Source organism: Cavia porcellus, unplaced genomic scaffold (genome assembly GCF_034190915.1).
Source record: "Cavia porcellus strain 051 isolate PalLab524CR breed Dunkin Hartley unplaced genomic scaffold, mCavPor4.1 scaffold_12, whole genome shotgun sequence".
In the NCBI taxonomy this organism is placed as follows: Eukaryota; Metazoa; Chordata; class Mammalia; order Rodentia; family Caviidae; genus Cavia; species Cavia porcellus.
In genome coordinates, this window is record NW_026947495.1 from 28,029,554 (window position 1) to 28,048,301 (window position 18,748).

The window sequence follows — 18,748 nt, forward strand, 5'->3', positions numbered from 1 at the left end:
TATACCACAGATTTTTACATTAAATAGAGAAAAAACAATTGTACCGTGTTTACTAGTGTTTGATTTTTGTAGCAACTTTTAAACAGGAAAAATTCACAATTTCTATTTTTATTTCTGTAGTAATAAAAGTTATAACTACAAACACTATCCCATCCCTTGCCTAATGTATGTACTGTATTTGAGAAATAAAATGGAAAGAAGACTAAAGGTCCAGGTTCCACAGTTAAACATTTGAGTTTTAATCTGTTGCTGGCACTGGGGGAATGGCAGCAAAATCTTTAAGCATGTCCTCTTGTTATTTTTGATTAAAAAGCCCCAAAAGATCTCAGTTTTTCAGTGCTAAAAGCATTGTCATCCACAGAGACTTTGTGTACTGGAGCTTTGGGAAGGAGGCTACTAAACATATTGTTTTTTTTTTTCCTGGTGTTTTATCCCCTGAAAGTTTCTAAATAGGCTCCTTTTACCCATCTGATGTTTCTTTCTTCAGGTTTCCCAGGGTGCTGAATTTTAGAATATTATCACTAGGCTGGATTTCAACAGAAGTACCAACAATTCTCTTCAAATGATGTCTCTGACTTAGGAGGCAACTTTGATTTTTTAGCCCATGTCTATGGATGCTGACAATCATGAAGGGACTGAAACGTGCAAGATGCCTGTGTAAAGCTTTTCTGGAATACTTGTGTTGAATTGTAATGGTTGGGAGACTTCATCACTGAAGAAGACAGTGGACTTTTCTCCAGATCACTAAATCCTTGTGTATCCAACAAAGTGGAGATGGAACTGGAATTGAGCAGGTCTTCATATTTGCCATCCTTGACTTTGGGATACCTTTATGTCTTGCATTTTCTTGTACTTGTTCAGGCACTGTTAGCGATCTTCTATTTTCTGGTCCTTTTTTTCATTTGCTGCCATCAAAGACTCTACAGTATTTTTCATTTTTGTACATCTATATTTTTCTCTTTGAGCTTCTTTGTATAATTTTCACCTTTAGCAAGAATTTCAAACCCTTCTCCTTTCATGTTGCAAACCATTTTTTCTTGCACCATTTTTACTTCAGGTTCCTTCTCTTCTTCTCTTGTTCTTTTAAAGATGCCAATTCACCTTTGGTTGATTTAGGCTCTTTTTCATACTGAAGTCTCTCATTGTCCATTTCACCTCCTCTCAATCTCAAGTCACTGATCTCTTCTATTAGATCCTCCCTGTGTCTGATCCTATCATCATTATCTAATCTGTCATTCTCTATTGTTATCAATTTTAACTTCAAGTTAGATATATCTGCCATCAGATCCAAATCGTAGATTTCTAAGGATGTCCTTCTGGGAGCTTCTGCGGCAGCATTCTTCTGTGGTATTCAACTTTTCTCTGTGCTCTTTAAGATAGAACTCCAAACCTTGAATCTTTTCCCTTTGAGCCTCCACCTGGTCTTTTAACACGCTTACCTGAAAAATGAAAGACTCTAGTATTTTCCAAGTGTGCCAGTCTTTCTTGATACACATCTCCTTTGCAAGATAGGTGTCCTTTGGTTGTTTGACTCAGAAGCCAAAGTGTCTTTGCCATTGAATCTGAGATCTAGCATCTCAAGCCTTCCTCCTCATCTGTTTCCATCATCTCTGATAATATACACAGTTCTTCTACAAATTGTAGAGCTTGCAAGTTTCCTTTGAATGGAGAAGTGGAAGACTGACTGTTAAAAAATCCCATTGGGATTTTCCAGGGCATTAGAACCTGCTATTATTCCATCCATCTGTCCCAATATTGCAGCCAACATGTCACTTGCATCATTCATTATTTTCTAGTAGAACGGCAAATTCACAACCTAGATCTAGTTGTCAAGGGCAAATTCCAACCGAGATCTGTTGTTCACAAACTGTTAGTAAGTTTAATGCTGTTGTTTTCAACTATTCAAGCCTTATATTTCTCAGCAAACTGATCCAGTTGAGTTTATGTAGATTTCAGTGCATGATCAGCTGGCACCAAGGCAGAGTGGCATGGCACTGAGGCAACATCTCAAGGAGACAGAAGACAGCAAAGGCCGACATCCTATTTCAATTTTGAACTACCACAGTTTTTTCCTAAACACAGATAGTATAAATTTTATAATGAAATATGATCTATCTCACACCATGAAAAGATTTGTGAGAAACAAATTTTCCATCTCTACAGCATATCACTGACTGCTGCTTCCTTCTAAGTCTTACATCTTTGCCAAACAAAACAGCAAGAGTGCTACCTTCATATTAGACTCTGCCTACCTCTACAGAGTATCCTTCCTTTTTCTTATTAATCTTCTTGCCTCTTTACTCTGTGCGTGACACAGCAGCATGAACTTTCTTCATTACAAATCCAATCAAGTTTTAAAATCCTTCACATTTCTTCTTATCATTGACAGGAAGTGCAAACCACACAGTACAGTATGTAAAACATTATGTGATCCTACTATAACTCCCAGGTCCCTGTCTCTGAGCTCACAGGTGTGCTCCTGCAGCAAGGTACTCAGTGTAGGGAGCTGCTGGAGTCTGAAGGAAGGACTCACTGCTGTCCCTCTCTGCCCATCAGTGCTTATCCAGGCTTTCTCATAAAATGTCAGTCTCACATCTTCAGGTCAGTTGATTATATAAAATATAGTAAGTTTTTACAGAAATTAACTTTCAATTTAGTTTACAATTCACAAAAATTTCCTAATAAAATTAGTTACTTAGATTTATTTTTTACTTTTTCTCTGGGAACACTCATTAAACTCTTTTTACTTGCAGAAAAATGAGCTCCCTCATCATTTAACTATGGATCATTCAAGAGAGAGTGGAATTGTTTCTTTGCCTTCTCAAGAGAAATTTTTCCCCTTATATGATAAGTAAAGTACATTGTGCATATCACCAATGGTAAAAGCAAATATGGTACTAGTTATAAAACTTCCAAGGAATGTTCTCAAACTGCACAAAGTTGAATTAAGTCCTTCTTACACCCCAATAAGCAACAGTTGTCATCCTTAGGAATACAGTTACATTGATTTGGGAAGCAATGTTAGAGGAGATGTGTCATTTGAACTGACCCTCTAATGTCTATTAAAGAATAAGGAAGGTCCATGTAGCATAAATCTGAGTGGCAGCCATACCACACAGAGTGAAACTGCTCTTGATTTTCTGTGTTTTTGGAGAGAGGAATACGATTGTGTTCAAGTTATAGTTGGTCTAAAATTTTTTATCTTATTCATTTAAAGAGACATTTGACCTTTACATGAGTCCTTTTATATTTTAAAATCTCTGCTCGAATGTTTTTTAATGTGTCCTATTTGACTATCTGTCTCATATAATTCATGCTCTCTACCTCAATCTCTTGCCTCTCTGCTTTGGCTCTTCCTATCATTTTCTGTCTCTTTCTCCTCTTTCCTGTCTCCTATGTCTTTTATCCTCTGTCTTTTTTCTTATCTCCCTTTCATCTTCTTTCTTGTGCTACATTTTGGTTGTATTTCCAGCATATCCACAAGCAGAATACTGACAGTTATCCATGAGTGCTTTCAAAGCTGGGAACAATGTTATCTTAGGTCAGTTTTCCCAGAAACAGTCAGAGACAGTATTCAAAAATAAAAATTTTATTTCTCATGTGTAAGTAACTCTAGTAGGGGAGTGAATCAGGAGTGTTTACAGAGAAGGAAGAAAGCCCAGAAGAGGTATGTTATTAAGCCAGGTACTGTAGGCCGCTACAGGCTTAAGACTTTCAAGGTCACTGAAAAACACATGCCTCAAATTTAATCTCATCTAAAGGGCCAGGCAACTGAGATATTCATAAAGAAATGTCAAGCTTCCCTGTTTGAGGCTATGTTAAATCCACATACACTGAGCTCAGCATAACCAGTCTGCCCATCTTGGAAAAAGCTCAGAAGCACAGAAATATAGATACTGATAGTGAGAGTTTGCCCAAAGCACAGTGAAAAATTACTACATGTGGTATCCCTATATTAACATTATTAAATGGGTATTCTCTCTTAGAGGAGTGTATTGTCTGTGTTATCTATGACATGTCAGAAGTGTATATCTTTTCCAATGAAAATACAGTTTGATATAGACCAATAGTTGGCTACATGGATAACTTGAGTACTTTATATTTGGATTAAAATAAAAATACATTGGGACCTATGCTGTATAGTGAAGTTTTTTGTTTTTATTTGTTTTTTAGTTATTGCTAAAAAGTGTAGTTCTGGATTTTAGAACTGGGTATAAGCAGGAGGCAGAGAAAGATAGATTGGTATGTGATATCTTCCCATGGCGTTTCCTTTTCTGTGAAAGAAAGAGTTCTCACTGAACATCACTGAGCTGTTGTAGGACATATTCAAACTAGAATAATAAAAAGATCAAGTTATGAGGAAAACCTAAATATATCTAATTTGCTAGTTCTCAGTCATGGCTGCAGAAGGGATTTACTTGAGATTGACATCCCTGCCCCACCCACCATGCCAATTAAATTTGAATTTCTGGTGATGGGATCCAACTGTCTGTATTTTTAAAAATCCTCAGGGGATTCTAATGTGCAGGCCAGGCTGAGAATTGCTATTTAATGAAACCCCATTCTCTTGTAAGTAGGGTAACTGGAACTTAGACAGGGGCCCAGACTTTCAGTACACTTTTCTCTCCTTCTTTGAATACTTCCTTCAAAATGAACATAGTGAAGTGAGAAATATTGTGAGCATTATTTTCACAGGTAAACAAATAAGGTGCACTCTGACTTCATCTTAAAAGATTCCCTCTCACGTTGACTCTCTTTGACCCGTCAACACTGAGTGATCTTTACCACAAACAAGAAAGCTCTTTGGGGAGACAGTTTATTTTACTAAACCTGTGGCATCCAGTGTCTTATCCACAGACAAGGAGGGAACATACCTGACTGTGCATGTATCTTTCAATATATGGAAACATTAAATATAAGCTATCCGGTGGTTCAGGGTTTGTAGTTTTATGATATGGCAAAAAATGTATTTCCTTTGCATTGTTCAATAGCTATTACATGCCATATAATTAGGGATATTGGAAGTAGGCATAAAGTAGTGTTACACATTGAGGTAAACCAAAGTGTGAAATGATAGATGCATTATCTTTCTGTTGCTATAACAGATGCTTGAGGAAAAACAACTTTCAAACAGAAAAGTTTTGCTTTATCTCAGAGATTTGAATATTTCAATCTAAAATTTGTTGGCCCTGTTGTTTTTGGTTCTATGATAAAACAGCACTTCATGTTAAAGCACATTTTACAGCAAAATCACCTAACTTTATGGTCTGTGACTAGAAGAGAGTATGATGAATGGAGTGGAGTCTTGTAGTTTCCTTCCTGGGTTTACCCCTTGTGACCTCACATCTGTCCGTAGGCCTCAATTGTTAAAGTTTCCTTCACTTCTCCCAAAAGCCCAGCTAGCCTCCAAACCTTCATCATATAGCTCTTGGGAAACACTTAAAATCTAAACTATGGCAATGTGGTTGAAGAGTTTTTAGCAACAGTAACTCATTGATGAGCCTTGGCAGTTAAAAAAAAGAAGAAAATTCAAAGCTAAACATTTTGGAATGCAACTTTAATGCAGTGAACTTGTGCCTTCATTCATCCATTGATTCATTCACTCATTCAGCACACATTTGTTGACATTTATTGTGCCAGGAAGGAATATCAAAGAGCCCATTTCAGTTCTGCTGCTCAAGGAATTACGACTGGGAGCTTACACTCCTGTGGACCTCAGTGATAGTTTCGATTATTAAAAATATAGATAAAATGTTTCGATTATAGATGGCATGGAACTACTTTGCCTTTCTCAAAAGTATATGAAACCAGTTAAATCTCAATAAATAAGATTCCCTTTCTTTTCTAGATTTTGATTTTAACTAACACAAACCTCATCCCAAATTGACAGAAACAAGCAGGTTGCAGCATGGCATAGTTTGGAGTCTCTGCAGTGTCATCCATGGCAGCACTGCTTCGTCTGTCTCTGCATTGTCGTCTTTGGTGTTGACCTCATCTTCAGGTTGTAGGCAAACTTTATTTCTGGCAGTTTCTGGCTTAACTTTCCATGGCAGCAATGACCAAAAGAACAAAAGAATATTGCTCTTTTTTTTTTTTTTTTTTTGAATCTTAGGAAAGGCATTGCAAGAGTTTACCAAGCTCCCACAAGAGACATTCCCCACATATCACTGGCTGAGGTTGAGTTTTATGCCCATTACTGAATAGATCATTGGAAAGAGTTATCATAAGAATTTGATTAGCTCCAAGACATACTTTTCATTTCTTTATTGTGTCGAACTTCCAAGCACATAGAAAAATGTGTATTTTTCTTTCAAATTGGGATACATGGTCAGAGCTGCTTAGGGCAGTGGAGAGTGGCCTGAGAGGGTAGGCTCTGTGGGGGTGGTAACAGCAATGTCTCAGTCACTTTTCAAATGCATTTATAGTTTGCCAGTGTGGCAGGGCAATGCTTCTCAAACTTATGAACTTACATGGATTATGGTAGGGATCTTGCTAAAACACAGGCAATGGAGGAGGATTGGGAGAAAGGAGGTGGACTACAATTCTAACCAAATCACTGAGGGTGCCAAAGGTGTTCTCTGTGGATGCTTTGCATAAGAGTAAACACTGATATAGTAATGAATATCAGTCAGAGAGTCCTTTCAAAGACTCATCACTGGAGAATGTAAACACATTGAAGAGTGAGCCCTATTTTTCCAGCATACTTTTAATTTTATTTTCTTTTTGATGCTTAATTTATAATAGTATAATTGGTTTTAAGCAATATTTTGAGCTTTATGTTGACATTAGACTTTATATTGACATGGAAAAATTAAGTCATGTTTTGAGTAAAATATCAGAACCTGTCTTTTGCGTTAGGAAAGATAACCTAAATTTTTCTTTATGAGCATACAAATTGCTTTGAGGGAGGCTGTTCCAGGAGATAGCTAACCTCTGTCTCTTTCCTTCTGGCATCATTTCATTTTGTAAGCTATTTGATATATGGAACTTCCAGTGCCTTATGCATGATTAATAAACAGACCCCCAAACCAGAGAAGCAATATTATCATTACCACATGTTTCTCCTTCTGTTTTCTCTGCTCTCTGTAGCCACGCAACCCTTTCTTGGGTTATTTGCCAAGGATTTAAAGATGCATTAAAATTACGTACATATTTCTGAGGATTCATAATAATACTAATGAAGCCAACTCACGTATTTTCTTTTAGGTTTTCTAAAATGTTTTAATCCAAGACAAACCTTCTATAGTCTATCCAAAACTGCCATTCTGATGGCAGCACTGAATAGAGCTGCATATTACTCTGGAGGAAAGTGAAGAGCACATATTTATGAAAAGGAAATCCCAGTCAAAATTGCTCATTTAAGGAAATTTATATATTTATATCTAGATATAGAGTTATTTTTTAAAAGTTTAAAAAACTCCTGAGGGATGATAAACAGAACAGGTGAGGGTTGAATCTTAGAAAATGTAAAGCACTGAGACACCAAACACATAGATCTTCATTTAATGTGTACGTTCTTGTATGTCTATTTACTACTATTGTATTTGCATGCATTGTTCTGATTCATCCTCTAGTTCAAGCCTACCAGAAGCAGGTACCTTATTCTCTGTTGTCATCCTAATTTATCCAAGAGCTAACTCCATAGGATCACGGTGATGGCACTCCACTTGCCCCCTTCCCGAAATAAAAACAACAATGAAAAGTTTTAGGGACAATTGTTGTGGTAGGTATAAGACCTTTGTCAGAGTCAAATAATTAAATTGTTTATTCTGAATAAATTCTTGGTCACTACACAATAAAAGAGTGAGCATGTGTATTTGGGGACTTTGTGTTCAGATGCCATTTTCAACCTGTTATTTACTGTCCTTAGAGCTTCTCTGTTGTGTTTTTACTACCTTGGTATATATATAAAAGATAGAAAATTGATAAGCAGACTAAAGCCCTGAGAGATGGAGTAAGAGTAGAGAAGTTTGGCTCAGCCATTTCTGATGTATTTGTGTGGTTCATTCTGTACTTTGGTGAAAAAGAGATTGCATTTATTTATTGACCTCCAAGTTATTAACTGTGCATTTTTTCACTTTTGAGAAATGTTGGTTTTCATATAGTTGACTGAAGGATTTCTATATGAAATTGAAATAAATGACAATAGTAATAAATTCCAGACAAAGAAGCTAAGAAGTAGACCCTTTGATATTTAGAATTTAAGCCTATCTAGATCTTTCTAGATTCCTTTTTCCTACTATAATTGTGATTATAGGCATCAGAACCTAAGCCTCTTGTTCTCAGAAGTCAAGCCAGCAAGATAATTGCATAAATTGCTGAATAAGTCTGAGGAAAAAATTGGTCAAATTAGCTACTTAATGCTAAAGAGTGATAGTATATAACTAAAAAACTTAATGGAAATTGCTTTGTAATAAAAAAGTGAAATGTGAACATTTTAGACTCAATATATGATTCTCTTTGTATGAATTATGGCCTGTCATTTGAAACACATTATTCAGAACCACTGAAAATGTGTTCTTACTTATTACTTAATTAAAAGTAAGTTATGATCATTTTCAAATTTTGTATAATTTATATCATTTACAAATTATAAATTTCCCATGATTCTATTGGCCCTATCATCAAAATGTATTGCTCTGCTTAAGTACAATCACTATGCATCTTTTTTTCCTCTACAGCACACATTACAAAAGAAACTCACAGTTCGGGAAAATTCACATTCAAAAGTGTAAAACTTGGCAGTGAAATAATTAATTTCCTATGCTTAATGCCCTTGGTTTCTTGAAAACTTTAAACTTTCTTCCAGCAAGGGCAGTGTTTCACTGTCTGGTTGGCAGTGGGCAGATGATAATGTTCTTCTCGTTTTACTTAATGATGAATAAGAGAGGATTGGGGCTTTCTCTAATGAGTTTGTGAGAGATGCTCTGATGCTGAAACATTAGCTGTATCTTTTGGACCACTATGATAGGGAAGTAAGAAGTACTTTTAGCAACTTGCAAAAATAATCACCATCAGGGTGAATGAAGCACTGAAATATATGTACCAGATGTTTCAATTGAGTAGATTTAGGAGAAAACATAATTAATTTCCATTTTAGTAGTAAGTTCAAATTTAATGTATTCTGATTAACTACATTATAGTCCATCTAGAAGACTATTTGAAGGAATTTATGAGAAAGCTATAAAAGGATTTGTAATGTGGAGATGACGCTTTATTGGCCTAGGATCAAAAGAGTTTGATGCTCAATTCCCACAAAAAAGGATTCAAGTTTCAGTTGCCCAAAATATAGTATTGAATTACAGATTTGGAATCAATATGGAAGCAGATGAACTCACTTAATTACAGTTTCTGCTGAGGTTTAATCTCTCCACAGACCAGGTAAACCGTTCTAATTTGTACCACAAAGTTTATACTTACTAGTTCCTGAGCAAAGCCATGAATAGACTTCTTGACACAAATTATTATAAAGGAGACAAGATAAGTGAGAAAGAATTGTCGCACTCTGTTCTCTTAAACCATATTTGAAAATATATGAAAGCATAGACGCTGTTGTAATAATGTCTTCAATAGTTCTAGTACAATTCTCAGTGTGTTACAGTAAGCAGCTGTTATTATTGACATTATTAATGGCAATGCTGGTAAGGAAACTGGGAAAAGGATTTGGATACTACATGGTAACATAATGTTTTTTAAAGTGAAGATATTTTAATCCACTGGACCACAGGCCAGATCTAAGTTATAGAGCACATTATTTGGACTGTTCAGTATTTTCTGTCCGATTTTAGGTTTTAAATTAGATGTGAAATGTTTAAAATTAGAAATATTTGCACTAAAATTTGAATTTCTAATATCTCCTTGAAAAATCAGCATGTCTGGCAAACAAGTGAAGTTAAGAGGGCCTGCTCTGTAAACAGAATATGTTGATGTGATGGACATTTTCCCTCCCTCTCCCTGCAGTCCTCCTTATACCCAGGACAAAAATCAACTTTAAGGCTCATCTCTGTGGTTGAGGAAAAGGATACAAATAAATACCCACATTTCCTGTATTTCAATAATAAAGCTGTAAACCAAGCTAACAATATGCTATATAGTATATATTTTACCTTCCTTTCTTGCACATATACTTTCATAAAAACTTAAAAGGGTAAATCCAAATGTGCAACTCTCAAAAGTTCTTAAGCAAAACATGATGTCATGTGGTGAACCAGGCTTCAGGTTTGTTTTGAACACCTGTTCACAAGTGCCATTCACTACAAACCAATACCCATGTACACTCCTGAGGCCCCAAGTTATTAATGTGAGTGGGAACAGTTCCTATTTCCTGGAACAAATCTAAGGAAGAGGCCCACATACTCATGAAGGCAGCTTAAACCAATTTGGCTATAATTTCTGAGAGGTGGGATCTTGATTTCAATTAGTGTGTGCCAAAAGGCTCTAGAACAAGACAGGAAGAAGTTACCAGTTGCTTGTCCTCTTGACTCTGTAGTTCTCCACCCCTAGGGAGAGTCACGGCTGCAGGAGAACTAGAGAGGGTTCCTCTGTGCCCAAGGGAGAAGACAGCAGAGAGTACTGCCAGTGATTATTTACATAAAAACTTGTACGATTGCGTTCTATACCACCTTTATTCTAGAAAAGCATTATTCTTGAAACTCAAGTCTATTTAAAAAATGTAACATGAAAAAAAGATAATAACAATATGGAGGGATTCAAGAAAGAAGCTTAGTTACAAAATGGGATTATTTTACTTATTTATGTTACATGCTTAGAATCTGCAGATGTTTGAGGTTTAATCTTTGATTTTCCTCTTACTTGTACTGTGTTGTTTATGCTACTTAGTAGCATTTCTGGTTTTTATGCCACAGTGTGGAAGTTGTAGAATAATTATTAAATTTTTCCAATTTAAATAGGAGAGAAATTAGTAAAGTTTCACTTAAAACTCTTATAGGAAGGTGCTCTTAAAAATAAAAATTCTCTAGCTTTTTAAATTTCAGGATACTTTGTTAAGAATCATTATAAGATGCAAAAGAGCCTTTATTTGTATGGTATATATCTATGTTTACTGTAATAAAAATCATAAGAATATAAAAGTATATTAATTTATTAAAATGATTAAGATCAATCCTATAGCATGATAGCATTAATAAGACTCCCATGAAAAAGAACTACATATTTCAAAATACAAAATAATTTTAAATGTTGGTATTGTTTTGCAGTTTATCACATTTATTTGATATTTGACCTCACAGAAGGTAGCTGAATTCTTGTATCTGCTTCTGAATTGAACTTATTGCAATATAGTGTGTGTGTGTGTGTGTATGTGTGTGTGTGTGTGTGTGAAGTATTTGAATAATTTTGAGTTTTCTATAGATATGTGGGTAGAAAAAAATGAAAAGCTTTTTTAGTAGACTTTTTGAAAATAACTTTAGAAACTCTTTGGTCCTATACCAACCTTGACAAATGATAGTGGTTTTGATGGTTATTTGCAATATGAAATCTGAAATAACTGTATACTTTTTATATTCTGTGTTATATTTGATACATTGTGTCAACTTGAGGGGAAATTTAACTAACAGACTCAACAGGGAGCCAGGATTCTTGCATTGTAAAAGTCCTGAGCCTGTGCAAGAGGAGACCACAGGAGATTGTGATTGCTACACTGGACCTGGGGTGGGGGTTAGCCTGCTTACAATATAAGAAAGGCAAAGAGGCTTGTTCTCCCCTTCATTTTTGCTCTTGTTGCTTTGTCATCTTCTGCCACCTTGAAGTGTTGCCCCAGTACCATGCCACTCTGTCTTGGAGCCAAGTAACTACAGACTAAAACATTCACGAACTGTGAGCTAATTAAATCTTTCCTCCCTTAACATTAGGTGTCAAGGGTTTTGTTTGGCAAGGAAAGAAAAGTAGCCAAGATACTTATAATCTATTGATCTACCTGGCACATTGAATAAATCTATAATCTATGCATCACATTTTAACCTCATATATTAGTCACTTTAAAAAATGGTCCATTAATTTAAGTTAAAATACTGAAATATGGCCCACAGAATTAGTTCACCGGCATAAGTACCTGCTGGGTAAGCTGAGGTTGTGAATTTGATTCCCGATTACCGCCCCCCCCCAAAAAAAAGCTAAAATATTTTGGTACAAAGTATAAAAATTCATATTGTTTAATATCACCACAGAGAAAATCAGAAACTCTTTGTTCCAGGGACCTCTCAAGCTAATACTGGGAGACACAAATCTTCCAATATTTCACTTGAAAGCTTGAATTTTATTTACTTAGTTGTTTTCCTTAAAGTGACAGGTTTGTTTCATATTTGTGCAAACTTTTCTGCTAAATAAGGGAGTGTATACTATAGCCCGGGCTTGTTGGTAAAAGTTCTTTCAAGTGAAATTGCTGTTCCAAAGTCGAAGAAGCTAGTTCAGTTTGGGACTTTCTCACTCTTGACCATTATCAAGAGAACCATCAAGCTAGTGTGCAGCAGATTTGCTTTATGCTCACTTCAAGATTCATTCTGTGGGGGATTTAGCTCAGTGGCCTAAGTGCCTGCCTGGCAAGCATGTGGTTGTGAGTTCAATCCCTCCCTGGAACAGCAGCAACAAAAAATTATCATGTAGAATATTGTAAAAGTGCAGTGGTGAAAACTACAATGACTAGAGTTTGGTGCATGTCTTTGATTCGTTTAGGTACAGATGCTTACTATGCATTGTTTTTGCCTTAGTATTACAAGTGTTATGAGTTCAAAAGAAAAAAAAAACCCAGAAAATAACATGACAGACTCTCTAAAAGAGAGTATATTCTTAAAGCACATATATTCTTAAAGCACACTTTGAAAATTACAATTCTTAATTCTTCTCACTTTCTGAAAGTTACTTTGTACTTATTGTCAAAGTCCCTTCGATTGAGGTTTAATTCAGTGTTTACTATACATTTATAATTGTACTGTTGATAAACTGACCTCCTGAATTTTTCTTTTTTATTACTTTAAGTTTCTCCAAAAACTCATCTCACACGCAGTTAATTAGCAACTTCCCTTAGATTCTATCCTGCTTCTTTCTACTAACATTAAAGTTATTGGGCTTGGAGGAAGCAGATCAAATTGATATAGGGTTTATTTGTCAAAACCTCTCTGCTTTTTCTATCTTTTCTCATGCCATTTTGCACCCCCAACATTCCAACACAGAGAATAAAGTCAACACAGTCAACTAAAATTGACCAGGACAAACGGAAATGCCAGGTTTTGTACAGGAAGTGTTTTTTTTATTTTCTCCTGTTACTTTTGTGTTAGTTAACCTCTGGCCCATAACACAGGCACTGCAAGTGATGATCAAGATTTTGTAAAAGCCAGTTTTTTTTTTAACTTTGGTCATTAGTTTCACCTACTCTAACCAGTGAATGTCTCATTCTGTCCTTACGATGTAATTACAAGGGCCTAGTGTTGGAATACAGTAACTGTATTATAAAATTCTTAGTCATTCACTGATTGTTTGAATCTTTATGAAGATTAAACTTTATATAGTCCCAATAGCCTCATTACAAATGGTAATAATACTACTGCAGCACCTTACAAATATACAGATTCATGTACAGATAATCCTTGTTTACAACCTTCTGTTTAATGACTGTTCCAATTTACACTTAACACATTCTGTTTGGATTTACAATCCACTGCTCAGATTTATGATCTGTCCTTTATTTATTCTTGGTATGGTTCTAATACATGACGTTTATAGCACTTCTGTGTATTTTTTTGGTACAGTACACTGTTTATTCAGCACTAAGTTTTTATGATTATACTGTGTACAGTATAATCAGTACTGTGTTAAGTACGGTATAATCAGTACTGTGTATAGTACAGTATAATGAGTACTGTAGTTTTAAATTCTTTTTTACTTTATAGTATGACATGTAAGAGTTGTGCAAATAAAAGCAAAGTCATCAAATTGAAGTTTCCTTTGACCATTTCTTTGTTCTTAATATTGTGATGTACATAATGTAGACAATTCACTAATTCATTTAATGAACTAGTTGCAAGACCATGACACAGCATATTCATCGCATATATTAATCCTTAATATATAAGAGGCAATATTGAAATATTAATAAATCATCGCAAAGTCCATTTCTACTCACATTTTCTCTTTTCTTTTTGTAATTATGTACAAGTTTCTCTAGGACTAGGACTGTGGATTGAGAAAGAAAGTTCTTTTCAGAGGAGCTATTGTCCTTAATGTGATTGAGTGATATCATTTACTTTCCTTGTGTATTTCTAACAAACAATCATGTTGAAGGTTTTGTTCACATACACTGAGAGATAATTCAAGTGCTGGAATCTTTGGGCTGATCAGTTTTAAAACGCTTTGGCAATGACCTTTTTATTTGGGTTAAGAACACCATATAACTAACGTTTTCAACTCTATAAAGAATATGCCCAGTATATGTTTTATCAGAATTTTAAATCATGTTATAATTTTAGTATTTACAAAAAATTATGAACATATTCTCATAGAACTATGGAAAACTTTTTTTGCTTTCAGTACATTATGCTGTTTTGAAATATCAAAATAAGATGTTATCAAGGTACCCATGTAGGTATTATAAAATTCTGCAGTTCAGTAAAAAATAGCTGTAAGTATTCAATTATTTTATTAAATGTACATGTAGAGTGGTCTACATTTTGAGCAATTATGTTAAAGTTTTATCTTTATTGAGAAAAGATGAGATTTTTCACTTTTGATTAGGCTAAATTGCATGTTTCAAGGACCTCCCAATTAATTATAATTCAAATGGAGGTTTTTCATTAGTGTTCAGAAGAGGCTAAATTTAAGTACATTAATAAATTAACAAGATTAAAATTTTAATCATGTGAAGGACCAAGAAAAGTTCCTAGGTTGCTTTTAAAAGACAACTTTGTAAAGATTTGTAAAGCAAACCAACTTTTCAAAGTAATTTCTTCCAGAATATGTATTTGTGTACTCCCCAAAATCCATGTTGAGATTTAATCACCAGTGCAACAATATTAGATGTGGAGATTTTTTCAAGGCAGCTGGACCATAAAGATGGATTGTCATGGCTGGAACTGATCTAACTTTTAGCCTGAAGCTATACAGTGCTGACTATATTGAATTCTAGTTAACATATATTTATTTATGTGTGTAAGTATTTACTTACTAGGTTGACTTTTTAGAAAACGCTTGGGTGAAGAAAATTCTAGCCAACACAATTAGAGAAGGTTTCATAATAATAATGAGTGACCTGGGTCTGTAAGTTTGTAACAAACAGAAAATGGAAGGAAAGCTTCTGAGCAGGAGAAAGCACAGTGGCTTACCTGTTCCTGGTGAAGGGAGGGAGCAGCATGTAACCAAGTACCACCAGTGACAGCTTGTCATCTGAGGCACAGAATTTACAGCAAGTGTTAATGCATTGGAATTTAAACCAAGAAGAATAAGGGATAATAATTTTTCAAGCTTAGATGGCTGGTGAGATGCTAACACTGTTAGTATACATAGAATACCTTGAGGTTAGACATGGTGTGGTTAATTTCAGACATGCTTACTTTCAAGTTCCTTAAACTATTTAGCTGCAGATTTCCAATCAATAGCTCGGTATTTAGATATGAAATTTAACAAAATGTTCAGTACATGACAGATTGAGATGAAACTGAAAGTTGAAATATTTTAACTGAAATTAGCTTTCTAAATACAATTGGAAGTAATTTACCTTTTATACTTACAAAATTCTATTGTTAACTGTATAAAATATACATAAACTACAAAAATCACATATATACCATATACACATCACAATGTACTCCATGTACAATCAGCATGTCCATATAGTATGTATGTATGTATATGTATTTATACATCTATATATGTATTTCTATATTTATCTATGAGAAAAGGCTTATGTCCTCTATGAGAAGAAGCAATTTGGGTTTCAAACCATTGATATAGACACAAATCTTTAAGACTGGACCCACCATAACTTTTTCAACTATTTATAATATGAAATATAAAACTCAGTGAATGACAATGAAATTGGAAGTAGAGTTGCAAGGAACTGTCAGGAAGCCACTTCACACCTTCCTTTTCTCTTTTGCTCCTTTTAAAGTATTCACAATGTGCAGACACAGTATGTTTCTCAAGATCATTAGTCTTTTGAGATGAATCTATGGTGTCCTCCACCAACTTATGGAGAAGAAATGACTCCTATGTGCCTTGTCTCAGAGAAGAATTACAAAGCAAATGAGGAATGAATTTGAAGTTAACCCTGATTTTAGAGGAGAAAGAATTTTTGTATTATGTAATTGCACATCTTCAGGACAAGGAATGGATTTATTCTTGACTTCCTCAGCAAGATGGGTAACTCCAGGGCTAGTGTGAAATCTCCAGGATTCCCAAGGCAGTGCTCATTCGAGCTTCTCAATTATATGATTTTAGGAAAAATATTAAAATTCTATCCATGCTAACATAATTTCATATACTTGTTGACCAAGGGAAGTTCTTTAAAATTTTTGTAAATTCCTGTTGCACTAAACAATTAAAAGACACAGCAACTATTTGGCCCAATATTTCCTATTTTTAGAAAATAGCCTGCTCAATCTCCTAATAAAGTAAATATTTTTTTTAGTGTTTGCCTATTTATTCCTGTTGACCATGAATCATTTTAGTTTGGGTTTTGGTTTTAAGAATTGTTTTCATTACATTAAATTCAAGTGCTAGTTGAAAATTCCTTCCAGCAGCTTCTTAAATGACTGTTGAGTCAGTCCAGAGATAATGTGATCCAGATTAATCATTATTTAAATAGTTAAAAACAGAATATCCTGAATTGGAACCCAGCATCATTCCTAATGTACACTCATCCTTACACACACACACACACACACACACACACACACACACACACACACAAACAGATACACAAGTTGGAATGTTTTTGTATTTTGTCTGCTCCAAACCACTGACCAAATTTTAAAGCACTCAAGCCTGAAGAAAAACCCATTCTTTTCTTTATTGTCTCCATTGCCCATTGCTCCAAGAGCATTGCTGATTGTAAAGTCCATAAAAACTTTTTTTTTTTTTTTTTTCTGAGTGGTGTCTTTAGAGAAAACACTTGAGCAACTCAGGAGGCATATCATTAGAAAAATCTTCCCAGGAAATCAATGGTAATTTGACTTTCACCAAGGAAAAAATTCAAATATATTGAGAGACAATATGATTACAGTAATCACCAAGCAGGAAGGGATGATGACATCATAAACAGTGTAAAGTGGATACAGCTAAAACATGTATTTTCTGGCTATTAGTATCTGGCCACTAGAACACATTCAGCATTCAAGGAATACCATATAAATACCAAGCTGTTTTGAGTCATATTAATCAAGGTAGTGACTTTAAAGTTTTTTTTTTTTTCTGATTATAGTACATAATTCAAAGTGTAAATTTTGTGTTGTGCTTTATCCTGAAGACACTTCATTGTTTATACTGGGACCATAATTTTAAAGATCTATTCCTAATAATGTTAGGAAGTAAGATAAGTTAAAGATCCTAAAAGAAATTATGAACATTTCTTTCCTTCTTTCCCTTCTTTTGATTCTTTTAAATAGATTTCACTTGTACACATTGCTGGAACACAATGTGTTGTTTTGGGTGGGTCTGCACTAAGTAATGTTTAATTAGGTGAAATTAGATTATCTGCCCAAATATTAAAACATTCAAATTTCTTCATTCTTTCTTAAATATAAAGTACATAGTTTAAAAATTATATTCCTTGAAATATAGCAAAAGATTTCTGTTGTTTAGATATGGGCATTGCTTGATACTTTAATACTTTACTTGCTTTTTATTAGACTTTGGTTCTTAAAACAATTGTAGCTTCACAGAACTATTAAGCAAAAGATATTAAGATCTCTCACTTAACTCTTCCCAATATCCATAACCTCCTTTGTTCTCAAAATTTCATAGTGCAATGTTACATTTGTTATAGTTGATAAACCTAAATTGAAACATCACTATTAGACAAAGTTCAAAATTTATTAGGGTTCATTTTTGTTGTCTTATCATTCACTCTTATTTTTTTTACTCATAAAATGTTAACTGAAGCATTTTTGGAGAAGGTGATAAAAATGCTAAGCATGTATGCTGGGAATTTGTGTTACTGTTATTACCCAAGGAATAATGAACATAGCATAGAAAGCTCATAAATTGTTTAAAATAATTACAATGTATATATTTATGGTTATACTTTAATTATATGGATGATTTTTATAAAAATAACTTCACATATATTCTGGATTATTCAAATAAACATTTTCTATTCAAACATAGATTTTTAAAAACCTTTATTTCTCTTTGTGTTTCTGGTGACATGCGTAACAAGTAACCTCCTGAAAAGTTTGTTTTCAAATCTGAATCTGATAGCCATAGAAGTGATAGAATTTATGAAGTTATTCATGTGGCCATATATTTTTAATGAGATACACCTGCATTCTCACAATCATTTATTCTGTAGTTATTAGGCCACTTGCAACATGAATATATTTATGTATCTAATATAGAACTTCTTAACAAAATGGTTAGGTCTTGCAGTTGACCTTTGAGGGAACCCCCACTAAACACACAAGGCTGCACGCATCCATACAAAACAAAATGTATTTTTTCTACTCTTACTCAGATTTAAAATGAGAGATTGAAAAATAAAAGTGGAGAAACAGAAAGTATTGATCTTTCTTTGCAAATTTAT

The 18,748-nt window shown here is 34.3% G+C and overlaps 1 protein-coding gene and 1 pseudogene across 1 annotated transcript in view; one reads left to right on the plus strand and one right to left on the minus strand.

The window, feature by feature from the left end:
* Thsd7b (thrombospondin type 1 domain containing 7B) overlaps positions 1 to 18,748 on the plus strand; it is an 823,364-nt gene that overhangs the window by 632,923 nt on the left and 171,693 nt on the right. The window lies entirely within an intron of this gene.
* Positions 461 to 1,786, minus strand: LOC134478376 (liprin-beta-1-like; annotated as a pseudogene).